At 48.0% G+C, this 26593-nt stretch overlaps 1 long non-coding RNA gene across 4 annotated transcripts; it reads right to left on the minus strand.

The window, feature by feature from the left end:
- Positions 1–19928: 19928 nt before the first annotated feature.
- Positions 19929–23890, minus strand: LOC123097048 (uncharacterized). Of its 4 annotated transcripts, none has more exons than XR_006446895.1 (5): positions 23442–23890; positions 23138–23357; positions 21979–22622; positions 21518–21601; positions 19929–20149 (listed from the first exon to the last, which is right to left on the minus strand). It is a non-coding gene; the product is annotated as an uncharacterized lncRNA (long non-coding RNA). The 4 variants fall into 4 exon arrangements; XR_006446897.1 differs by having other exon boundaries at positions 23222–23357; positions 23463–23889; XR_006446896.1 differs by having other exon boundaries at positions 23222–23352; positions 23442–23889.
- Positions 23891–26593: the final 2703 nt, after the last annotated feature.

The raw sequence follows: 26593 nt of genomic DNA on the forward strand, positions 1-26593 counted from the left end.
TAATTTATATATGAAAGATGCTTGGATTTTTGTCTAGTTTCACAATATGTCACTCTCATCCATGTTTAAAATGTTTAAACTTGCTGTTTGATTAAATTTGCATAATGCCATGTTAAAATGATTTATTTCATAACTAAATAACCGTAGCTCGGATTTAAATAAACTTTATATGTAAATGGGGTAGAAAAATGCATAGATTAACATGGTGCACTTCATTTTGCTGTTTAACAACACTAAAATTGTGTTTAGGGCAGAACAGTACAAAATCTAAAATATGCACATGAGGATTTTCCGGAATTGTTGTTGGTTGTTCCGGCCTCATTTAAACTTGCCTAAATAGTTAGTTTACTTATGCTTCTCCTCTTGCCATGTTAATCAACATTTAATATTGTTGGGTACATAACCGAGAGAACTAAATAACTTGGATGTGGTGTTTCGTTAATATGCAACTCGTTACATATTGAGCTCCACTTAATTTGTAGTGTTGTTTGTTGCACTTTGCCATGCCATGCTCATTAAACCGGACATGCATCATACTTGATTGTGCATCATGCCATGTTTATGTGGTGGTTGTTTACTATGTTGTTTGTTTCTTTCCGGGTTGCTTCTCTCGTTAGCTTCGGTTTCGTTCCGGAGTTGTGAGGATTCGTTCGACTACATCCATTTGTCTTCTTCATGGATGCGTTCTTCTTCCTTGCAGGATTTCAGGCAAGATGACCATACCCTCGAAATCACTTCTATCTTTGCTTGCTAGTTGTTCGCTCTATTGCTATGCTGCGCTACCTACCACTTGCTATATCATGCCTCCCAAATTGCCATGAAACCACCTCCAACCTTTGTCACCCTTCCTAGCAAACCATTGTTTGGCTATGTTACCGCTTTTGCTCAGCCCCTCTTATAGCGTTGCTAGTTGCAGGAGAAGATGAAGATTGCTCCATGTTGGATTATGTTTATGTTGGGATATCACAATATCTCTTATATTATTAATGCATCTATATACTTGGTAAAGGGTGGAAGGCTCGGCCTTATGCCTGGTGTTTTGTTCCACTCTTGCCGCCCTAGTTTCCATCATACCGGTGTTATGTTCCTTGATTTTGCGTTCCTTACGTGGTTGGGTGATTTATGGGACCCCCTTGACAGTTCGCTTTGAATAAAACTCCTCCAGCAAGGCCCAACCTTGGTTTTACCATTTGCCTACCTAAGCCTTTTTCCCTTGGGTTCTGTAGACTCAAGGGTCATCTTTATTTTAACCCCCGGGCCAGTTCTCCTTCGAGTGCTGGTCCGAACCGAGCGATGTTCAGCGCCCCCTGGGCAACCAGGGTCTATGCCAACCCGACGTCTGGCTCATCTTGTGTGCCCTGAGAACGAGATATGTGCAGCTCCTATCGGGATTTGTCGGCACAGCGTGCGGCTTTGCTGGTCTTGCTTTACCATTGTCGAAATGTCTTGTAAACCGGGATTCCGAGACTGATCGGGTCTTCCCGGGAGAAGGTTTATCCTTCGTTGACCGTGAGAGCTTATAATGGGCTAAGTTGGGACACCCCTGCAGGGTATTATCTTTCGGAAGCCGTGCCCACGGTTATGAGGCAGATGGGAATTTGTTAATATCCGGTTGTAGAGAACTTGACACTCGACTTATTAAAATACATCAACCGCGTGTGTAGCCGTGATGGTCTCTTCTCGGCGGAGTCCGGGAAGTGAACACGGTTCTTGTGTTATGTTTGACGTAAGTAGGGGTTCAAGATCACTTCTTGATCATTGCTAGCTTCACGACCGTTCCGTTGCTTCTCTTCTCGCTCTTATTTGCGTATGTTAGCCACCATATATGCTTAGTGCTTGCTGCAGCTCCACCCCATTACCCTATCCTACCCATCAGCTTGAATAGTCTTGATCTCGCGGGTGTGAGATTGCTGAGTCCTCGTGACTCACAGATTCTTCCAAACAGTTGCAGGTGCCGATGATACCAGTGCAGGTGACGCAACTGAGCTCAAGTGGGAGCTCGATGAAGATCTTGTTCATTGTGTTGTTTCGTTTCCTGTTGATCAGTAGTGGAGCCCAATTGGGACGATCGGGGATCTAGCATTTGGGGTTGTCTTGTTTTCTTTTGGTTCCGTAGTCGGACCTATGTGTGTACTCTGACTGATGTATGATTTATTTATGTATTGTGTGAAGTGGCGATTGTAAGCCAACTCTTTATCCCATTCTTGTTCATTACATGGGATTGTGTGAAGATGACCCTTCTTGCGACAAAACCACAATGCGGTTATGCCTCTAAGTCGTGCCTCGACATGTGGGAGATATAGCCGCATCGTGGGCGTTACATGGTCGCGGCAGATGAAGGCGACGTGGTCGACGACGGCGAGGGCGGCGCTGGTGACGTTGATTGTGACGCCAGCGACGGCGACAACGATGCCAACGATGCGTCTGAAGGCGACCTAGGGGACACCGTGAGCGACATGTCCGATTAAACCTGTGCTTCCCTGTTGTTTCTCCTGCATGCAAAAGCTAGGGCGCGGCCCTAGAGGTTGTAAGAGCATTTTGGGAGGGGGAGCCCCTCATGCAAACAAATTACTGTCTCTATCTTTTAGGCCAAGCTGAACATATGTCTTCATGAACCCGAGAACCCTGCGGCGAGTTTGCTGTTGTAATTTACCTTAGCCGGAACAGGCCGCAAGCTGGCCCGTGAGGTTGCGAGTTTCTGAGGAGCTTGCCGATCCGCCCGAAGGGGCCTCGCGAGAAGCAAGCGCCAGTCATGGCAAGGCATGCGTGTAGCGCTCGCGTGCTATGCCCAGCCCCCGCTCGTGAGGGGCTCGCGAGGAGGAGGCAACAGGCAAACTCTGCATCAGGGCGGGAACCAAATTGCAAGAAATCGCATGAACGAGAAAAGGCACCCCCCGCGCACATCAATGAAAATTCAACTTCAACTTAAATCCAAAGCCAGAAAGTAGGGCTACAGAAAAGAGGTTAAAAGCAAATGGCCGCTTCCAGCGCCTAGTCTAGTCTTCTTGTCTTCTCACCAGCGCGGAGCTAAATGCTGCCACTAGGACGTGGGAGGGAGCCCCCGAGGCCCGAGGGCGGCGCTCCTGAGACTCCGGTGCGTGTACAGCCCCACTCATTATTACGTGAGAGTGTCACGAGCGGAGACCTTCACAGGCGTGAGCCTTACTTCATATCGCCAGACGAGGGCCCCGCCTTGCACCGCCCTCGACCACCATTGGGGGCGTCCGGAAACCAGGACGTCACCAAGGGGCAAAGGGGACGCCAGCGGCACCCTCGGCGACCACGGGTCCTCTACCGGGGGGAAGGCTCTCCAGTGCCTCCCCAGCAAAGGGCCTACCTCCGGGGGGCGCCTTGCTCCGTGCGGCGCGGGGAGGGGCCTCGCTCCCGGCCCCTTCCTGCAGCCCCCAGTGCGCTCCTCCTGGCGGAAGGGAGACTGTCGAGCTGGGGCCGCCATCCGCCGCTGTGACCTGATCCTCCTGCGACCCATGGTTAGTGTAAGCTTGCTCCTGAGAGACAAGTGGTACCCTATAGCTTTTGTCGCCGGCACGGTTGGTGAGGCTCCCGAGAGGCTCCTAGAAGGTCTCCGCTTCCAGCGCCTCCTCCTCCCAGCCCGACTCGAGGAACGAGTTGGGGTCGTCTTCCAGCGCGTACTCCTGGTCCACCATGCGGGGCACGTAGGCCTCCGAGGCCCTCGCCTCGAAGACCTCGCCATAGTGCCCCACGCTCCATGTTGCCCGGCCCAGCGTGCCACCCTGGGGATGGTAGGGTGGCACCCTGCTGGGGCCGTAGGTGGGAACGCCCGTACCCGCGCTCGTTGGGGGCGCGGGTGCGATTGGGTGTCCGGTGCCGTTGGTCACGCCGGTGTCGATGAAGCGCAAGGGTGCGCCCGGGGGCACACGGGCACAGCGAGGCCCGCCATGCGATCCGGCCGCGGCCTGAGGTGTAAGCAGGGAGCAGAAGGGCGGTGCTCTTGAGGCCGCGGCATCCAGGAGCTCGGCGATGCGCTCCAGCAACGCATCCCGACCGCTCTCCATTAGCCGGCAGTGCAGCAACTCCCGTGCCACCGTGAGTGCGGCTCTCATGTTTGCTTGTTCCCGTCTGGTGTGCGGTGCCGTGGCCGCAGCGTGGCTTGAGGCCCTTTCGGCTGCCCGTGCTTGTCGTGGAGTAAGGGCGGACGACGTGTGACCGTGCAGCCCACGCCCCGCGGCGTTTGGCGGTACGCGCGCTGCCTGGGGCGCGGGGTTGAGGTCTTCTTGGGCGGACGGCGCCGCCCGGGCTGGCCAAACTGCCCAGCAGTCGGCGTTGGTCCTCGGGTCGCCGGACATCGGAGCCGTGGAGTGTCGGCGGATCAACCGGCGGGAGGAAAGCTCCGACGCACCCCTACCTGGCGCGCCAAATGTCAGATTTCGGGTTCCGTCAAAACCCTCGAGGTTCGAACACTGGGGTGCGCACGAAGATTTCCCCCTACCAAATCACGCCCTCAGCCTCACCGCACCCTCAAAGCCTAGCTCGACGAACTCGCAACACAAGAGACATGAGATTTATACTGATTCAGGCCACCGTTGTGGTGTAATACCCCACTCCAGTGTGGTGTGGTGGATTGCCTCTCGGGCTGAGGATGAACAGTAAAAGGGGAAGAACAGCCTCCTGAGGCGAGGTGTTCTTGTGCTTGGCGAGTGGGAGGATGATCTGAATCAGTCCTTGTTCTGTGGTGGCTAGTCCTATTTATAGAGGCCTGGTCCTCTCCCCAAATATTGAGCGGGAAGGGATGCCACAACGGCCAATTTGAAGGGGGACAACTAGTACAAGCTATCCTGACTAAAGGTGGTCTTCGCCTGCCAAAGGCTCTGGTGGTGACGCCGTCTTGGGCTCCACGGTGACCTCCGCTCTGCCGTCCTGCTGGTCTTGGTCTTGTTGCACCGATATGGAAACCTTTGCCTAATGCCTCGGTAATCCTCGCCTGCGCTTGCCTCCTTAGCACCAAAGAGGAAGCGAGGATACTGTGCGCACTGGTGCCCGCCTGGCGCCCGCCTAGTCTTGGTCGTCATGGCTTACATCATTGGAACCTCACGAGGTTCGCATTGCCTTGATCTCTCCACCCCTCGCGAGCCAGCCTGTTGAGGCCGCTCCCGAGGAGTTCTTGCATCGTTCGCCTCGCGAGGCCTGGCCCCTTGCGAGGGTCTCGAGTGTTTGTTGCTGAAGACGGGCCGTACTGGGCCGCGAGTAGAGCCACGCCGCGGGCCGCAGGCAGGCAAGTCTGGGGACCCCCGTTCCCAGAACGCCGACAGCATCCTCCCAAGGGAAGTGCATCTGGAGGACATACTTGAGGTGCTCTCCGGTGGGTGCGACAAGAAGCACTCCAGCCCCAGCGCCTTGCAGTGAGAAAGCACCAACAAAGTACACGATCCACTCCTTGGGGGCCTCTTTTCTGGGGAGAGTTGTTTCTTGTACCTCTTCATCAGGTGTTGGTGTCCATTCCGCGATGAATTATGCCAGTGTTCTACTTTGGATAGTTGTCGTGCTTTCAAACTTCAAAGCAAAACTTGACAGTTCAAGTGCCCATTCCACTATCTTGCCGGTAGCCTCGGGATTCCTCATAATGCGTCGTAATGGGAGTCGAGTGACAACTATGATCATGTGAGCTTGGAAGTAATGGTGCAGTTTCCTTGAGGCCATGAGGAGGCCAAAATCAACTTTTGCACCCCAGAGTACCTTGACCTAGCCCCCCTGCAAGAGGGAGCTGACAAAGTAAACCGTTCGCTGCACCATTTTCTTCTTTGTTGATGTCTTCTGATTATCAGCATCCATTTTGTGTCCCTCCTTCCTTGTCAATGCTAGGCCTTGCCGGGGATAGGTTTGGCTCATCACTAGGCGACTGTGCCACTTCGGCTTCTTCGCTACCCACCTCCCTCCGCGCCACCAACGCAGCGCACACCACTTCATTCATTGCTGCTAAGTACAGCAGCAGTGACTCTTGCAGTCTAGGCACGACTACGGTTGGCGCAGAAGAAAGGTAGGTTTTTAAATCCAGCAGTGCAGCCTCTGCCTCTGGGGTCCATTTTATTGGGCCTGCCTTCTTCAAGATTTTGAAGAATGGCAAGGCGCGCTCAGCGGACTTCAAAATGAACCTGCTCAGCGCAACAACATAGCCAGCTAGACGCCTCACATCCTTGACAGATTTCGGGGCATGGATCTGCTCTATTGGTTTGATCTTCTCGGGGTTGGCTTCTATCCCTCGCCGAGACACAAAAAATCCAAGGAGCTTACCGGACGAAACGCCAAACACACATTTGTATGGGTTGAGCTTCAAGTTGATCTTCCATAGATTCGCAAAAGTTTCCTCCATATCCTTGATAAGCGTGGACTTGTCTCTAGTCTTGACCATGATATCATCCATGTATGCTTCTATATTTTGGTGTAGCTGAGGTTCAAAATCAATCTGCATAGCCCTTGCAAATGTAGAACCAACGCTCTTTAACCCGAAAGGCATTCGTACAAAGCAATACATGCCACATGGAGTTATAAATGCGGTTTTCTCTTCGTCCTCTTTGGACAGGAAGATCTGGTGGTAGCCGGAGTATGCATCAAGGAAAGAGAGCAAATCACATCCCGAAGTGGAATTGACGATCCGATCGATGCGTGGCAAGAGGAAGGGATCCATTGGACATGCTTTGTTCAAGTCAGTGAAGTCAATACAACGCCCCCACTTCCCATTTGCCTTGTGCACCACCACTGGATTTGCTAACCAAGTTGGATGCAACACCCCCCCTGACCAAACCTGCTGCTTGAAGTTTCTTGATTTCTTTGGTGATTATCGGTGCAACAAACCCTAGGTCCGTTGCACAGACTGTGCACAGGCGCGAGATCAAGACCACATCACCAAGCTTAGATCAAAGCACAAGGAATCAGTTCTTCGAAGGACCAACATGTAGTGCAAGAAGACCAAGACTAGCCAAAGAAGCAAAATACTGCTAAGGAAGAGACCTCTCTTGCCGGGCATGCAAACCTGGCGAGGATGGGGTTACCCCCGGAAGCAAGCCTTCGGGACGCCTCGGCAGGCCTACCGGGGCTTACGGAGGCAAAACCACCTCACTACACCACCTCATCAGGACGCACGTCGTTGATCGATGCAGTGTCAAGCTCCAAGGTGACTAAGTGGCTACTATTCGCCACATGGCAGCCACTTCCTACAAGAAATACCTCAAGACGACACCCGTCCGGCATTGTGTCGAGCGAGTAGGCGCCAAGCTGGCAAAATAGCCCAGCAGGGCCTACCGGGCAAGCTACGATGTGACATTGAGCGGTGCATTTAATGCGCCCTGTCAGCTTGCAGAGTTAGGTATGATATCACTGTTTTGCTATCTAATCAGTGCATAATGATTGATTTGCCACTGTGGTGACCCCTTTATCTATAAAAGGAGGCCCAAGGCAACCGTAGAAAGGGTTAGGAAATCCACCCCCTCACAGATTCATACGTGCATAGCCATTTCGCCCAGGCCAACCCTGCCGGGCAACCGTGTTGCGCTCACCACCACTTTTCCACCATCAATCCACCAAAGCAGGAGTAGGGTTTTACGCCTCACGGCGGCCCAAACATGGGTAAAGACTACCCGTGTGATCTCTGTCATGTTGTCTCATGCTCCTCACTACATGAGATATGTCAACTAGTGACCTTCTCTTAGTGACCCTAGCTGAATTGGTCGTAAATCCACGGCCATTTCGCTTGGAAGGGCTCAAACCCTGAATTGCCTTACACCAAATGGTCATAAAGCAGACAAGAGTGGTCCATGACCTTATTTCTACCTGATGACGACCAATATAAATGGTCATGAGGTTGTGAACGTGGATGCATTAGTACTTATTGCTATGACTAGGCGCCACCTCATCAGTTTTGCCTATGTGTCATGTCCATGTGTCAATTTTTGCCCTAGGTTGTGAAGCAACCTATATTTCTGTCACTCCCAAAATTCCCAAAAAAATCTCATAAATTCTTTGGGTCATATCTTCGTCAAATATGTAAAAATCCTTCCTTGCCTAGTTCAAAACTAATTCAACAATATTCATTTTCCTATTCTGTTCATAAGAGCACTTTATGAAGGAAGTGCTATTTATATATTCTTGATTGCCCTCAAAAATTTTGGGCACTCTTTCCTATCCAAATCATTGCCTCATGATAAAATTCAGCTCCATTTGCCCAGTAAATCTTCCTTGGCAAATTTCCAAAGTTTTTGTCCACCTAGAAGCATTGTGAAGGAAGTACCTTTTTTATATATCCAAATGACATGAAATTTATACAGTTCCTTCATATGCCAAAATTATCACCCTCCTCCAAATTGCAGCTCAGTCAAATCATATATGTGAGCCCAGGTTCAATTTCCAAAGTTTCTACCTCGAGAGAAGCTTTGTGAAGTAAGTACTAGCTAGGCTTACCCAAATGATCTGAAATTTTACCAGCGCATGACCATACCTATGTAACTTAGCTACACCAAATTTGAGCTCATTTCATTTATCCAATTTCTCTCGCTAATTTTCCCAAGTTTCTGTCCAGAGAAGAGTAGTGTGAAGGAAGTACCACTTTGGCATGTCCAAATGGTATCAATTTTCTACAGTGGTTTCCTATGCCCAAATAACCATCCTCCACAAAATTTCAGCTCAATCCATTCATTATTTTGAGCCCAGCTTCAACATTCATATTTTTGTCCAGTGTGGTACTTTGCAAAGCAAGTACCACCTAGGATCCTCCTTTTGAGCTGAAACTTTGTGAAGAAAGTCTTCTTAGTAGATGATCATCCTCAACCAAAATTCACGCCCATTGGTAATGTGCATTTCCCGTACCGCTAATTAAACACTTGGCTGCTAATTCATCTTTGAGCATAGGTCGGTCTCCTCGTGAGATTCTTCTATTGTAATTTTCTTCCTAGCACCTACCTGGGGAGTGCCCAACCCACTAGACATGCCTGGGCCCCCCAGAACGCATGTCAACGCCAAGGTCACGCGGTGACCATGCGACGGGCATGCGAGTTTACACGCTTTGGAGTTGGAGCCCTGGGCCACCATCCAAACCTCGATGTATCGCCACCAAACCATGTATTTATGCTTAAATAGATACTTATGTACCTAGAAATGATTTTTGGAAAAATAAAGAGCAAACTATGAGGCAGCTGCAGTTCAAATTTGACCCGCTTCCAGCTGAATCGATGGTAATTTGTCTTTTTCACCAGAGGTGGATCAAAACTTTTGACACCCAACCATTTTGTCAATTTTGCATTAAACATGGCCTAGTATTTTATAAAATTGATTCGGTCCAATTTTGCAACAAATATATGGTAGGTCCTTCACAAAAAAACTCATTTCGGGCACTCGAAAAATGGAAAATGAATTTTCCGTGCAAACAAAATGAAAACTCCCTTAGGCAACATTGTTTGGAATTCCAAGATGCACCCTTGTGCACAATTTGAGATCATTTGAACAAACTATGCCATGAATGTGGCCATAAGATTGATCATTGGCTTGAAAGCCATGAATCTTCACGCATGATAGCTCATTTCTGAGAACACTTTTTAAAAATAATTTCCGTATTACAAGTTTATTATTTTTCCTGGAAACTTGGTCACATATAATGACACAATGCGAAGGTTTTCCAATTTTTTGAATTTTTTTTGAATTTTTTATGCCCGTTTCGAAATGCAGTCAAAACGGCGGGCTTGATCGTTCCTAGCTAGTGGTTGAATCTTGGAATTTTTTTGGTGTTTCTCTGATTAAATAGATACTTATGTACCTAGAAATGGTTTTTGGAAAAAATATAGAGCAAACTATGAGGCAGCTGTAGTTCAAATTTGACCCGCTTACAACTAAATCGGCGGAAATTTGTCTTTTTCACCAGAGGTGGATCAAAACTTTTGGCACCCAATCATTTGATCAATTGTGCATTAAACATGGCCTAGCATTTTAGAAAATTGATTCGGTCAAATTTTGCAACAAATATATGGTAGGTCCTTCACAAAAAAACTCATTTCGGGCACTCAAAAAAATGGAAATGAATTTTCCGTGCAAAGAAAATGAAAACTCTCTTAGGCAACATTGTTTTGAATTCCAAGATGCACCCTTGTGCACAATTTGAGATCATTTGAACAAACTATGCCATGAATGTGGCCATAAGATTGATCATTTGGCTTGAAAGCCATGAATCTTCACGCATGATAGCTCATTTCTGAGAACACTTTTTTAAAATGATTGCCATATTACAAGTTTATTATTTTTCCTGGAAAGTTGTTCACATATAATGACACAATGCGAAGGTTTCCCAATTTTTTGATTTTTTTTGAATTTTTTATGCCCGTTTCGAAATGCAGTCAAAACGGCGGGCTTGACCGTTCCTAGCTAGTGGTTGAATCTTGGAATTTTTTGGTGTTTCTCTGATTAAATAGATACTTATGTACCTAGAAATGATTTTTGGAAAAAATATAGAGCAAACTATGAGGCAGCTGCAGTTCAAATTTGACCCGCTTCCAGCTGAATCGGCGGAAATTTGTCTTTTTCACCAAAGGTGGATCAAAACTTTTAACACCCAACCATTTGGTCAATTGTGAATTAAATATGGCCTAGTATTTTAGAAAATTGATTCGGTCCAATTTTGCAACAAATATATGGTAGGTCCTTCACAAAAAAACTCATTTCGGGCACTCAAAAAATGGAAAATGAATTTTTCGTGCAAAGAAAATGAAAACTCCCTTAGGCAACATTGTTTGGAATTCCAAGATGCACCCTTGTGCACAATATGAGATCATTTTTTTAATTTTTCATGTGAAAAGATAGAAGAAAAACAAAAGAATGCTCATGTAGATTCTTTTTTGAAACATAACTTGTCTTTTTGATGAGAGGTGGATCGAAAACATTTTACATGTTAAGATTTAGTCAACTGTATATAAAATGATGTCTAATAGTTTTGGAAATGGTGTGGTGCTATTTTGAAACAAATATTTGGTAGATTCTTCTCAAAAAAAGAATTTTGTCACTCCGAAAATAGAAAATAATTTTTTCCTAAAAACTCATTTCTCATAACACTTTTTAAAGATATTTGTCTTATTCCAATTCCAAGTTTGTTAGTTTTCCTAAAAGGTACGTCGGATTTGCTGACACAATGAGAATGTTTTTTTTTATTTCTCATATCATAAAACTGTTTATATAATTCAATACCTTATTTTTAGTCGATTATGACCAATTTAGATGGTCATAACGTGTACTGGGTTCTGATTGATCCATAGGCATGTCACGCGGATCGTGCCTCCAATGCCGTCGGATGCTCCCGGATCCGACGATAGCCCTTTCTCCTCACCCCATCTTTGTCTCAAACAAAAAAACTCCCTCACCCTCTCACCCCACGAAGCCCCGCATGCGAACCCTAGCGCTATCCCTTGCAGCCGCCTCCCACCGCCGCTCCAGATCCAGATCTGCCTCCCTCTCCGCTCGCCGCCGGTCTGCACCCTCCCCTCCCCTCCCTCTGCCTTACATTTGCCGCCCATCTTTGCCGCCGCGCATCCACAGGAGAAACACGAGCGGCGCGCCATGGGGCGGCACCGCCGACTTCTTCTCATCACCGGTCGCCGCGGAATGGAAATAAGGGGCTGGGTTGTCGCCGCGCGCTGTTCCTGCGGGTTGTCGCTGCGGGGGTCGGCTGCGCCCTCCTCCCGCCCGCGGAGGATGACGAGGGCGAGGACACGGAGGCCAGCGAGGAGGGAGGGGGTGGAGGGGTGCGCCCGGTGGCCATCCGGTGTGGGCGGCCTCCCACTACGATCTCACGCGCCGGGCGCGCCGGGCGCGCGCGCTGGCGTAGCCCTCGGTCACCCGCTGCGTCCACGCCGAGATGCCCTCCATCCTCACCTTCCAGGTCCGTTCCTCCTCTCCCCGATCCCTGCTTTTCTTCCCTCGTTTCCACCAACGGAAGGTTCTCACCAAAGGAGGAAAGGCCACGCACAGTTACAGTGCCAGTTCCTACATTTGGGGATATCTTGTTGTGCAATCTGGATACCATTGCCCGTTCCAGCACGCGGTTGCTCCTCGATTCGGCTCGATTTGTTACTCTTAGGAGAAAGGAGAGGCAAGTAATTAGGTGCTTGAATCTTGCTACCTAGAGATTAATCTTACTTGTAATGCATGGAGATGATACAGGAAACAAACAATCTTATACTACAAAACATCGATGACATCTATGATGTACTGTATGCATTTTATTTTAAACCTGGCCTCGATTCCTAAGTTGTTCTTGCTTGTATTTTTCTCAAGGGGAAAAATCCCTGTCTGTTCAATTATCCTGGGCGCTGTCACTTTAAATCAAATCCATGATTCTGATATGTACTGTTTGTTCACATTTAAGTATAAGTTAAGCAGCCATGTTAAGGGTAACCTGATAATACTTGCTTATGAGAACGAACTTGACTTACTATATATACCCAAGTGAAGATGTACTGTTACTAATTTACTATGGAAATGAATTTTATCTATGTGAGATTAGAATTTGAGTGCCATCATTCATCTCATGGTATCTTGTTCTCTGTGATAATTGTTCGTCTGGCCCTGTGGTTTTTCTAATTCTGTTTGTTTGATGCGAGTCTTGTGTTGTTTGTTTCTGCTCAGGCGGGGCGCACCGAGACGGCGCTCGACCTGGCCAAGTTCGTCGACAAGGGCGTCCAGGTCAAGCTCACCGGCGGCGGGCAAGGTTGATTCGATCCGCACTGCCCAAATCCCCTCTCTTTTTCCTCTCTTCATCTGTTGTGCTCCTCTACATCATCGTCAGATCCACCAGACGCCCCCCGTCTGCTTGCCTTAGGCTCTGCCACCGGTGCAGTGTTTGGTGTAGAGATTGTGACGAATGTCACTGACACAACTTATATAGTTTGGTCTTCGTCTGATTTAGTTATTGCATCTTGTGTTCCTGTAGTATAATAACAAATGCCTCACTGTGAGTTGTTGGCTGTTTTCATTCTAGTCAGCAAACAAATGACTCTGTGTAAGTTGTTATCTAGTTCCTGTTGTTCCCCTGTTCCTTGCGTTGTCGTGGTTGCCGCTGTCGTTGGAGCACGGGCTGCTGCTGGCCATCGGCCAACACCCGGTCTGTTGTCTCTCTACTCCTTGTGTTATTTTAGTTATTTCAATAACACTGGAGCAACCTAGTCCCTGTAGGTTTTGTTAGCAATGGGGCTGATTAGTTGGACTGTTAGTGTGGATTATTTTGCCCTTTCTTGCATCTCAACAATTCTAATTACATAAGACAAAGGTATGTACCCTGCTTAGAATTTCCCTATACAATCCTGATGGGATTAGGAATATGATCATGTCTCCCGTAGAATTGGATTTCTCTGGCTGTTCCGTAAACCGAATTTGGTTCAGTTAAAAAACTGCACTACCTGATAGTTTTGAGCAGCGAGCTTTTAACTGAAAAACGAGTTTGTTATGCTCATAATTTCAAGTTGGCCTCTACATATGAGTTGTAAAGCATGTTCTAAGGTTTCTGTAGGGTACTTGTTTGCTTCGTTTGGATGTATGGTTTGAGAGCAGCCGTCTATTTAGTTTGCTATCCAGAAATATAGTACAGTTTAATGTCGGTGGCGGTCTTGTCTTAGATATTGTAGTGTATTAATCTCACTGGGTAGAGTGACCTACCTGCACACTTTTATTGACTCGTTGGTTGCCGATTACTTTCGAGCGAGTAGCACATGTCTCAAGCAACTGTAGTATTCCTTTCCCTGAATTGCTCCCTTGTTTTGCTGTGGCCGTATGCTCCGTGGTCAATGATGTTGTTGTATACATATTAAAACCAAAATTGGAGTAGTTTCAGTCGTGCATATTAGAACTGAAGTATGCTCTGTTTTGCTGTAGTTGTATGCTCTTATTGCTGAATTGTTTAGTGGGTTGTTAAACTAAACTCGTCCAGTCGGTTTGCTATGATGTACTGTATATTACTGTACTTTAGACGTCTTGTAGAATTTGGGCCTGAGCACTCTGGAATTTGGTTGCTGTTTGAGATTAATCTTTCCGAGACATTAGAGTGGGTTCAAGGATGGATCTGCCCATTCATTGTGCAGAGGATCTTCTAATTTACCACTTCTCTACTAGTACAGTAGTTATCATGAACCTACATGCTCCCTTCTCTGCAAAGTAAAGAGTAAAGAGGTTCCTTAACTTCACAGTCAAGTTATGACAGCAGTTTGATATTCCTTTTGCTACCACATGTCCTTTAGTCTTTAACTCTCTGATGCTGCTTTCCTTCATCATGCAGGCACGCCCCGATGCTCCCCTCGCTTTGGGCACCCGATGCCAGGCAGGCTGTGGATGCCCCGAACCTCAAGGCCGGCCGTGCTACTCCAGCTGCTCCTGCCCCAGCCGTGCTCAACTTTGCTCCTGGTCAGTTGCCGCAGGTGAGACACTTGCCTCCATGCTTGGGTGATTCTACCTGCTCACTTAGTATCATACTTGAATCTATGCACGAATTTCACAAGTTTGGATGCATCATAGAACTTGTGGTGATATATAGTTTAGATTGCAACAAGCAAAAATACAAGTGTTGAGATTGTTAGGAGCAGCTTGGCGCTGTACTCATTTAGAATCATGCGCCCCTCTTAATTGGTGCAGCTTGTGCGCATGCCTTTTCTGGCTACCACAAGCTCTAGTTTCTGTGCAATTGGCCTTGAGATTTTCATTTGCTCAAGGGTTCATTGACGACGTGCACTTGTACCAATGTACCATGCTACTATTTGGCAATTCAATTTCATATTGCATTTGGACCTTAAACTTATACAGTATAAGCTTAGTTATTTGCATATGTAAAATATGTCGACAACGTGTTAAGTTGGATTACCGCCTCATGTTGATGGCATTGTCTCTAAACATTTAATAATGTTTCTTTTTGGTGATCTGGATTAGGATCTAATGTTGTTTAGGCTGTTGCTGCTGTGACGGAAGATCAGAAGAGGCATGGAGATGCGCAACACAGTTTTAGTTGATGTTGCACCATGTTTTGGTGCTTGTGTATCTGTTTTTGCTTGTAAGCACACTTGTATGTGCTTGTGTATCTGTTTTTTCTTGTATGTGCTAAGTTTAGTTGATGTTGGGCATGCGAACTTGTATGTGTTGTTGTGTGTAGTTGGCTGAATGATTTCTGAATTTAATCATTTAATCAAGAGAATTATTGAGTGTTTGCTGTTCAAATGTGTAAACTGGAAATCAGTGAATAAAAAGACCAAATATTCTATTGGACCAAATAATATATGGGCTCTAAAAAGGCTATGGCCCTAATAATAGTTGACTGGAACATTGTTTATTTCTGGAAAACATGAACAAAAAGGCTTAACGAAATGGTCTGCAAAAGGGCCATGGCCCAGAAAATTAAAAGGTCGAATTGTTGGGCTTGGCCCATGAAGCTGACAAAAAATTCATAGGAAAAAATATATAAATGGGCTGAATTAATGGGCTTGGCCCATATAAACACCGAATTGGACCGGGCTGATTCTTATCCACGTCAGCTTGCCACGCTGGATCCTACGTGTCCTGGGGAGGCTGCTAGTGACCAAAAATTTGGTCAAAGAACCAACGACCTTTTACAGAAGGTCGTTAATTTTAGTTTACGACCGCCAGTTTTTGACCTTCTGTTTTGGGTCCAAAAGGTCGCAAATGAAAAACAATGACCTTCCAGCGGCCAATAGTGAGGGTCACAAGTTGACATATTTCTTGTAGTGCCTCTGCTCTTTGTGCAATGTGCCATCCCCCCGCTGGAAGGTCATGCTCTTTGTTGCAGACCGCCACCAGGTATTTAGTGAGGGTCACAAGTCTACGCGGTCAGTGCAGGCGGCCTCGTCACCACCTCTCCTGTGGCCCGAACAGGAGCAGGAGTCACCGGAGGAGAGCAGCCTCAGCAACACCCTGGTGGTCATGCTCCACGAGGTTTCGAGCGAAGGGGTTATCCCATCTATACCTCTTCCCCTCACCGAATGGCACAGCCACAGCGGTGGTCCCCGGTCTGGGGCGAATCGCCGCCCTCTGGCCGCCCCTGCTACGGGTGCGACCGTAGCACGCGCGCCTCCCCCAAGGCGGGTCGCCCAGCCGCTATGCCCAATGGAGCTCCTGACCCTCAAGCGCCTTCACCACATCATCGTGCCATCCAAGTGGCTGGCTCGCAACAGCGAGGGCGTGACGCCATCGCCACCAGCACCGTCAAAAGTCGGGCAACAGTACGATCTACATCATCATCACCAATGCCAAGCACTGCTACGGAGTCCATGGCACGGGCCCAGCTGCTGTTAAGGTTCCCGCCAGCGGCTGATCAGATGGATGAGTGGAGAGCCACCATTCAGAGTCTGATTGGTTTCGCTGAGGTTGGGGGCTCACAGCGAGCTGGCCCGCCACGGCCTCCCCAAGCAACGATAACGGCCCGCGCTGCTGGCCATATAGAAGGGGCCACCCCCACTATGCAATCCCCACCATGGCAGCTAGCGCGGGCACGGCAGAATCAAGAACCCGATGACGTCTCGATGGCCTCTTCTAACCCTTGAGCACGTCCAGGCCAACGGCAAGCCTCGGAGGACAGACGGAGGGGAGACGCGCGCGTTGTCATCGAGCAACGCCGCGATGACCATCGTCGAACCCATGGGTGTGATGGTCCTAACGTCGACGAGCCTGCGCTCGAGGATGGTGGGTGCCTACCTTTTGAGGTTGGGTGCCTTCCCTTTACTCGTGAGCTGCGGTAAGTCCATTGGCCATCCGTTCGCACGTTCAAGCCAGAGATACCCAAGAAGTATGATGGAAGGCTGAACCCGGCAGAGTTCTTGAGCATCTACACCATCGCTATTCAAGCCGTCGGAGGAAGAGATGAGAAGGTGTTTGCCAACTACTTACCTTTGGCACTCAAGTCCAATGTGAGGTCTTGGCTGATGCACCTGCCAGAGAACTCCATTTCGTCATGGGCTGACCTGTGCCATGAGTTCATTGGTGCCTTCATGGGCGGCCATCAAGAACCAGGACGACCCAACGATTTGCAGCTTCTCCAACATAAAGAAGGAGAAACTCTCCGCAAGTATTTGCAGAGATTCAGCAGTATCCACAGGAATATCCTAAATATCCATCCAGCGGCTGTGATAGCTGCCTTCCATTCCAATGTGTGCAACTGCAGGATATGTTCTAAAATGAATGTGCGGCTGCCTAAGAATGTGAAGGAGCTTTACACTTTGGTGGACAAGTGTGCTCGGATGGAGGAGGGAAGAAAACTCCCTGGAGAGGAAGATTGCATCGACATTGACTCGGAGGATGATGATGAGTCCACCAGTCAGAAGAAGAAGAGCAAGAAGCGCAACAAGATGCACAAGGATAAGACAGTGATGACCGTCGAAGGATCGGGCACGCCTAGTACCGTCAAGGAGGCTAAGGTCGAAAACCCCGCAAGGAAGCAGCCACATGCGCTGACTGGCGGGAGGCTGCGGCTACCGAGAGGGCTGGTAAAGGCGATGGACCGTACTGCGAAATCCATCGGACCAAAGGCCATGATCTTCAAGAGTGTCATCAGGTTGAGTAGCTCGTCAAGAGGCAGAGGGCTGAATATGAGAAGCGAGATAAGGAAAAAGGTCAGAATGGCACTGGCGGGAAGAGCCGGGGCGGTGAAGCAAATCGTGCCGGCAAGGCTTTTCGGAACCAAGGAAAATCCGCCAGAGGCCGAGGAAAGGAAGTTAGCAATGATGAGAGTGATGGAGGGGATGAAGAGGAAACCAGCGAGCAGGAATTCCAGAAGGCCACGGACGCCCTGTGCATTGACGGGGGTGCATCTCTACACTCCTCTCGTCGCCAACTTAAACGGTGGGCGTGTGAGGTCAATGCCGTGGAACCAGCGGCAGAGTCTCGGAAGACGCTCTAGTGGTCATGCACGCCCATCATTTTGGACGAAGAGGACCATCCTAACCGCACCACCGCAGTAGGATGCTTGCCATTGTTGGTCTGACCAATGATTCGCAACCTCAAAGTCACAAAGATGTTGGTTGACGGCGGGGCCGGGTGAATCTTATGTCTCCAAAGGTTATCGGTGTCGCGGGATATCCGCGGCCACCTATGGGACCGGGAGGCCCCTTGCTGGTTCGGCAGGGGGACCTCGCGTTGCACAAAGAACAGACCAGCATACGGCAGCACGACAGAGAGCACAGAAGCAATTTACCTAGGTTCGGGCCGCCGTGAGGCGTAAAACCCTACTCCTGCTTTGGTGGATTGATGGTGGAATGGATGAGGTGAAGCATAGTACACTTGCCCGGCAGGGGTTGCCTTAGGGCAGTAGCGACTACGACAACCACCTCCTACAGGTGCCATGGGCCTCCTTTTATAGATCAAGGGGTCACCACAATGGCAAAGTAGTCATTACACACTAATATGATAGCAAAAATTGCCATCATACCTACCTCTGTGGGATGACAGGGCGCATTAAATGCATCGCTTAGTGTCACATCCCTGGTTGCCCGACAAGGCTTGCCGGGCTATCTTTCCAGCTCCGCACCTGTTCTCTTGACACGTCACAGGACGGGTGTCACCTCTTGATTTCTTCTGTAGGAAATGGCTGCCATGTGGTGAATGGCTGCCACTTAATCGCCTTGCGGCTTGACACCGCATTGATCGACGACGTGGGTCGTGCTTGACTGGTTGGTCAGGTGGTTTTGCCTCCGCGAGCCCCGGCAGGCCCTACTGGGGCGCCTCGAGCGCCTGCTTCTAGGGGTGGCCTGGCCCCTTTCCAGGCTCGCCTGCTCGGAAAGGGAGGCCCTTCTCTTGTCGATACTGTGCTTCTCCAGGTTGATCTTGGTTTCTCTGGGCTGCATGCTGGTTCTTCAAATCTCTTGGTTCTTTGATCTCTGACTTGGGCTGGTGCTTCAATCTTGCTCTTGTGCCTGTGCACAGTCTGGGCAACAGACCAAGGGCTTGTTGCACCGACAATCAGCAAGCTTCAGATATCAGAGGAAGAACTAAAGGTCACATACACGTTTCAAGGAATTAATCCTAGAAGGAGTCATCCTCAGGGAAAGATCACGTTGCCAGTGATGTTTGGGGGAGAACTAAACTATCGGACCGAGCAGGTTGTATTTGATGTTGTCGACCTCCCCCTGCCGTACAATGGGATTCTTGGACGCCCAGCTCTAGCAAAATTCATGGCGGCATCCCACTATGCCTACAACACCTTGAAGGTGCCAGGGCCGGTAGGAGTCATTTCCATTCCGTCATATTAGAAAGACAATCATTTGCATGGATAAGATGTACCGGGACGCAGTCGCAGCAGAGGCCACGGCGGCAGCAGTTCCCGCCAAGGAAAACAGTGGAAAGAAGAAGGAAAATAAGGACACCTGTAAGGAATCCGGTTGTCACCCGCTTCCCGTTGCAAAGGATACCACTACACCACAACACTACATCCCCAACAACCAGGTTGGTGGGGAATACAACTTGTTCCAACAAACAGTCGGTCGGGAAAAACTATTGCCGACCAACATTGTCTGTTGGGGAAAGTCCAGACGGGAAAACCCTTTCCCGACCAACATAGCTTTCCTGACCGACTGCTTCATGGCTATGGAATATCTTTCCCGACCAACAGCCTGTTGGGCCTACCATGGGCCTTTCCCGACCAACAATCTGTTGGGGCAGCTACAGGCCTTTCCCGACCGACTATTGGATAGGGTATTCTTTCCCATCCAACATTCTGTTGGGCCTAGCATTAGGCTTTCCCAACCGACTACCGGACGAGGTTTCTTTTGCCAACCAACAATCAGATGGGGTTTTCTTTTGCCGAACAACAGTTCATTAGCATTTTGTTTAGCCAACCACAACTTCAATTAACATATGGTACTGATTGTCACATACATATAGTTAATGTGCTCTAAGCATAATCACCCAAACACCATACATCAGGCTCACATCGGGACCATCAAACATTTTTTATTCCATTAAGTAATTGGCACATACATACATTCCAATCTGTTCTAAACAAAACCACTGAGACACCATACATCAGGTTTACAAAAGGACAGCCAAAAGATGCAAGTATGAGACATCAGTTGTACAAAATGAAAGCTAAAACATCTAGTTGACGTGGATCGTTGGCTTCATGGTTCCTTGTGAGTGTAGTCGTTCTGTTTGCTTCCTGCAAAAGTTAATCAATTCGCAATTATAATACACTCTTAGAAACTATACTACAGTACCAAAATCAACATACAGGATCATCGCATTCTCAAAAATATAAATAGTAATAAATACAGAGAATTCAATAATCATGTGTTAACAGTAACGTTGATCCTCAGTTGAGATTGTTAGCACTAATCTCGATATTTTGTCTCCGCGTACTTATTTTGCTTTCGTTATGCATGTAACATAGATGGTCTACGAGAATATAGTTGTCGAAGCTTAAATCGAGTGGGCGGAGGAGGTGAGATACCGGGCTGCCGTGCAATGCGGCACGCATGGTGAGATGCCGATGGCGGCGTGAAGCCGCGGTGCTGTGCGATGCACCACGCCCTGTGAAGCGGCAAGGCGCTTGACAACTGGAATGGCTGGACAAATATCAGCTAGAGGAGAATAGGCAAGTTAGTTTGTTTGTTAGCTGCATGGCTGCTGACCAGGTGTGTGGCCGTTGAGTGGAGCTGCGCAAGTGGACATGCATGCATGTAGGGATTACTAAGTGCATGGAGTTAGTTGTGTGAGTGGGCGTGAGTTAGTGCCTAGACGTGACGTTAGTGGCCGGATGTGGCGCCTGAGTGGTGCGTGAAGGTTAGCTCCCTATGTATATATAAGTTACAATGAGAAAAGAGAAAAGAGGCTGAGAGGGCTCGAGGAAAAATGAAGCATATGTGCTTTTCACCAGGAGACAAGGCAAAGTTAGTTTTCTCCATGGTTAAGTGTTTTTGTGTGTGTCCTTGTGTTATTGAGAGAAGATAGAAACCACAAGAGAGATGTGAGAGGAAGAAGAGGTGCTGCGAGAGGCAGCGCCAACAGAGATCACCCCAGCCGGCCCACCATCTCCATAAGGAGTTGATAGGTCAGCAAAGGCATTTGTTTCTTCTCTTTAAAAATAAGATAAATTACTCTATTGGCATAGGGGAAAAAATTGGAGTGTGCATGATCTTGAGGTAGCAGAAGAGTTTGAAGCATCTATTTGTGTTTATAAATTAATTCTGTAATATATAAATCATTGATTCTTTTGCATTTGTGTTACTGCCAGCATCTCATTCTGAACAGTCTATAGTTTGTGAAACCATTCTCATTGCAAAATTGTCAAAAACTAATAAGAAAACCCAACCTTCTTTTTAAAGGGACCTGCTTATCCACTAACTACAGTTACCTGAATAATTTTAGCATTCAAATTAGTAGCATTACCAACCTTGGGTTCAATAAATAATTTTACATCAACTTAATTCAAAAGGATCAATCTAATATAGTACGCATATTAAGAAGCTACATCAGTTGCGATGAACATCATTCCTATCCGCAGCAAGAGTTTTCAATGTGCACAAACCTTGACAAATGATGTCCGCTCGTCGGCTTGCCTCTCACCAGACCAGGATGTGCGCCACTCAAAATTCCTGAACAATAGTGGTTGCTAATCAACCGAAACAGGAGAAACAAGGATTCAGGCTAACCAGCTGAAGCAGGATAAAAGATGCACCAAAACAAGCTAGAAACGATGTGCACACGTCAGCATGCATCCTTACAAAAGGAGCACATAGGAGATTTCTTTTCACCAAAACGAATAAGAGAAAAGAATGGCGCTGAACTAAACAAAGGGAAGTGACCATAAGTTGAGTAATATTGTTAAAAACGACGATCAACAAAACTCATTGGAATAAGATTTAAATTACATGGTCGAATAAGATCTCCTTATCTCGATGAATCTCAAACTGGGATTTCGATATCTCAATAAATCTGAGATTCAGAGTTTCTAAAAGCTGCAATAATGCTTTACAAATTAGAGCTTACCTAAAAGTAAAGAATATCTTGCCCAGAAGCCGAGGTAGGGACTCATTGAGTATGAGTATGACTATAAACTGCAAACTGTACGCTAGCTCTAATCTTGGTTGAAAGTTTTGAGAGCCAATTCTGAAGGCATCACACTGTCAGTACCTGCAACATCTCAAGTAATATGAATACCAGTTTTGTGTAAATCATGTACTAACATTAAAAATCAATGTTGAATTTACACAACCATACTGTCAGCAACAAAGGCATGAATGAAACAAAAAGAATGTGGCCTATCTTATAATAGTAGGAAGAGGAACATAAATCCATATTCTCCTTGCAATGTGGCTTATCTAATAAAAGTACGAAGAGCAAAATAAATCTATGTTCTCCCAGCATTCTATGGTGCATGTTTTGCCTTGTTTGTGAGCAGAAGAATATGCAGGCCACTGTGAAAGTCAAGCTGTGCCAAACAATAAACATTCCAAGTTTCAGATAGGATATGAACCAAGAAAATACTGATTTTCTATACAGACATCACACTTGTGGTGATTTCCGCGAAGAGGTGCAAGCTGTTGGCGGCGTGGGATGGCTTCGGCTCCGAGTCCAGCATTGCTGCGGCGGCCTCCCACTCCGTCCAAGTGTATGGGATGCAAAGAAGAATCCTGGGAAAATATGGGATACATGAACTATTCTGGAAGTTACAGAACTACTGAATCAAATTTAAAGAGAAAATTAAACTGTAAAATCTATAGAAGCATGACTGAATAAATACAAACTGCTAGATATGTATTTTATCTTCATTCCAGAAAAACTGAACTAAGTTTAATATAGTCTTATGTTTGCCAGAATTCTACAATGCTTAAATAGAAGTCTGAAACAGTAGTATGATTATTTGGACTTTTTGTGGAACCTGAAGCTAGTTCTTAGGGTTGTCCCTCGTCTCAAAGCACAGATATGTGGATACATTTTTCGATATATATATAAAGTAATGAATTTTCATGTGATGAATACCCTTGTATTGACCTTCAGGCACACATAGCATAATATGATAGTCTGGCAAGGGTTCAAACATCACAACCTACAACTCACAAGCTCTGAAGTTCACAATTCAATCACAACCAGTTCATAAAAAATAGTAGCTAATTAAGGTTTCCTGCAACACTACTGAAAGGAATACCTGTAGCATAGATTCTTTTTTTCAGTAATAGCATCAAGCTTGTTCTTCTCAAGTTCTCATATCCAGAAATCACACGAGATGTACCTCTTAGACTGCATTGCCGGCTACCCCATTAGCAGATAGAGCCCCTGTTTTTGATGCTCTGCTTGTTGCTTGAGCTCGAGCTCACATCCAAAACGATGCTTGCTGGATAGAAGTACTATTCCAAGTCATGGCTGATCTGAACGGAAAAGGGAAAAGCAAATAAATCAACTAATGGCTGGGGATGGGTGGAGAGGGAGAGGAGAGTGAAAAGAACACACACCACCGGTGGGAGGGGAATCACCAGCAGTCAACGACCGGATCCTTCTTCAAACGAACCGGCGAGCGCAGATCGGAGGAAGCCCATGGCGTGGTGGCGGTGGTGGCGGCCCCTGGGTGACGACTGACGAGCGAGGGCGCGAGTGCTCTCTCTCGCAGGTGACCCACCTCTCCCTCCCTCCCTCCCTCCCTCCCTCTCTCAGCCCCGGATCTGAGGGGGATGGCGGCGTCCACCACCGCGCCTTGGCCTCTCCCTGAACTCCAGCGCAGGGTTACTAGTGTTCGGCGCCTAAGCAGTGGGGGTGCAGGAGGATGAAGGAGACAGGTGACGGCGTGGTGGAGATGGCGGGCGGTCGGCGGCGTGCGGGCGGCGGCGGAGGGAGTGCGTGAGAGGATTTAGGTTTTTGGGATTTGGATTTGGTTGTGGCACCTATCGAAGGCCGAATGGAAAAATAGGAAGGAGGCTTGGCGCTAAGTTTTTGGCCCGCGCGCGCAAAGACGGGCCGGCCCAATTGGCGATGAACAGTCGGTCGGCATTAATCCCCGACCAACAGTCTGATGGAGATATAAGCTTTCCCGACCGATAGTCCAATGTGAAACATCCAAGTATTGCCGACCCACGGTTGGATACATTACATCAGTATTACCGACCAACAGTTAGATAGAAGTTTTCTCGACCCACAGTCTGTTGGCAAAATTGACTTTTCCCAACACACATCGGTAGGGAAATCTACTGCATGGTGTAGTGTACTCCGAAACCCTGAGGCTACTGACAGAATAGTGGAGTGGGCTTTGGAGTTGTCCAGCTTTGGCCTGAAATTTAAGAGGACATCAACGCTTCAGAGCAGGGCATTGGCAGAGTTTATTGCAGAATGGACGCCAGCCCCTGAGGAGGAAGTATTGAAACAGTTACCCCTGGCAAGGAGGCGCCCCAAGAATGGATCATGTATTTCGATGGTGCCTTCTCCCTGCAAGGTGCAGTGGATGGTGTGCTTCTTGTTGCTCCCACGGGAGAGCATTTGAAGTACGTCGTCCAGATGCATTTTCCCAGAGAAGAGGCAACCAACAATACATCAGAGTATGTAGGGTTCCTTGCCGGGCTCTGGATCGCCACAGAATTGGGAATTAAGAAGCTGATCATTCGAGGAGACTCACAACTTGTGGTGACACAAGTCAACAAGGATTACCAAAGTCCATTGATGGAGGCATACGATGAGGAAGTGAGAATATTAGAGGAGCACTTTGACAGGCTGCAAACAGAGCATGTACCCCGTGCGGAAAACATCATAGCTGATCACCTGACAAAGTGTGCTGCGCAAAAACTTCCTGTGAAACTAGGAACTTTTGTTCTCCATCTTACTCAGCCCTCCGTATCCCCAGCAACAATGGCCAGAAAGAAGAGGAAGTTGGACTCCAGTAAGCCTCTCCCGGTAGAGCCTCCCGGGGCTCCTGGTAGGGACCTTGCCGGAAACAACGCCCCATCGACTGCCGGGCTGCGCTCTCCTGCTGGGCCACTGGTCCCCGCGGTCAGGAAATGTGCTCCCGTAGATGAGGAGGTGCCGCTAGTCCTTGTTGCCAAGCCCCAGGCTCCAACTTGGGCAAGGCAGATAGTCCATTTCCATCAAACTGGAGAACTTCCCGATGAGCGGGAGGAAGCTAAAAGAGTGGCCTGGAGGGCCAGTATGTATCAGTTTGTCGATGACACTCTATACAGAAGAAGGCCCAATGGTGTGAAATTGAAGTGCATCTGTCGGGAAGAAGGAAAGGAACTGCTGGCAGAGATACACAAAGGCATGTGCGTCTCCCACATTGGATCAAGGGCATTAGTTGGGAAAGCATTCCAGCAAGGATTCTATTGGCCCATAGCCCTCCAAGATGCGGTCGAGCTAGTCACAAAGTGTGGCCTGCTAGTTCCATTCCGAGAACATGCATCTTCCTGCACAAGCGCTTCAGGCAATTTTTCGTGTCATGGCCGTTTTCGGTCTGGGGGCTCGATATCCTCGGCCCTTTCCCCCGAGCTGTCGGGGGCTTTGAATACTTGTTCGTGCCATCGAGAAGTTTACAAAGTGGTCGGAAGTAGATGCCGTGAGAAAGGTGACTGCTCAGTCAACTATCAAGTTCTTGAAAGGATTGGTGTGCCGCTTCGGGGTCCCTGCACGGATCATCACCGACAACGACACCCAGTTCACGAGTTGTGCCTTCATGCAATATGTTCATGCCCTCGGAAGCAAGATCTCATTCGCTTATGTGACACATCCCAGAAGCAATGGACAAGCTGAGAGGGCGAACGCTGAACTATTGCGAGGACTCAAGACGAGAACATTTGATACGATGCAGAAGTGCGGCAGACGATAGATCGATGAGCTGTCGGTAGTTCTCTGGTCCCTCAGAACGACACCAAATCGAGCTACCAGGCAGACTCCCTTCTCCCTCGTTTACGGGGCAGAAGTAGTTATCCCCACAAAACTCATTTACGGATCGCCTCGAGTGCTTGCCTACGATGAAGTAGCGCAAGATCAGCACTGGCGTGACGACGCTGTGCTTCTCGAGGAGAACCATCTCTGGGCTGTTACGCGTGCTGCACGCTATGAACAAGCCCTGTGTCGCTATCATAGCCACATGATTCATGCTCGGTGTTTTGAGGAAGGCGACCTTGTCCTTAGGCGCGTTCAGTCCGCCAAGGGTACAAACTAGTTGACGCCAAAGTGGGAAGGCCCTTACCGGGTAGTTCAAGTCACCGGACCTGGCGTAGTCCGTCTGGAGACTGGAGATGGCATTCAATTGCAAAACTCATGGAATATTGAGCATCTCCGCATGTTCAACCCGTAAGGCGCGGATGTCGGGCCCTGCCCGGCAGCCACCCTTTTGTATAGGCCTTGCCTTAGTTGCATGTAACCCCTTGTACAAAGCCAGGCGCAGACCCTGAGCAACAGAGAAATGAATGAAGCGTTGGGGCCCCTGACAAGTTGCATGCATGCATAAGCATATCATCAGCATTGCATGATCATATCGCATGCATTGCATAAGCATTTCATGAGCATTGCATACTCATGTAGATTAGATCGCATCTTGCATCATTTCCATCTGCATAAAACTGCAGATTCCTGTCGAGAACTTGGCCTCTGAGGGAAGATGGAAAGATGAACCAACACTGTG

This window comes from Triticum aestivum, chromosome 4D, assembly GCF_018294505.1.
Source record: "Triticum aestivum cultivar Chinese Spring chromosome 4D, IWGSC CS RefSeq v2.1, whole genome shotgun sequence".
In the NCBI taxonomy this organism is placed as follows: Eukaryota; Viridiplantae; Streptophyta; class Magnoliopsida; order Poales; family Poaceae; genus Triticum; species Triticum aestivum.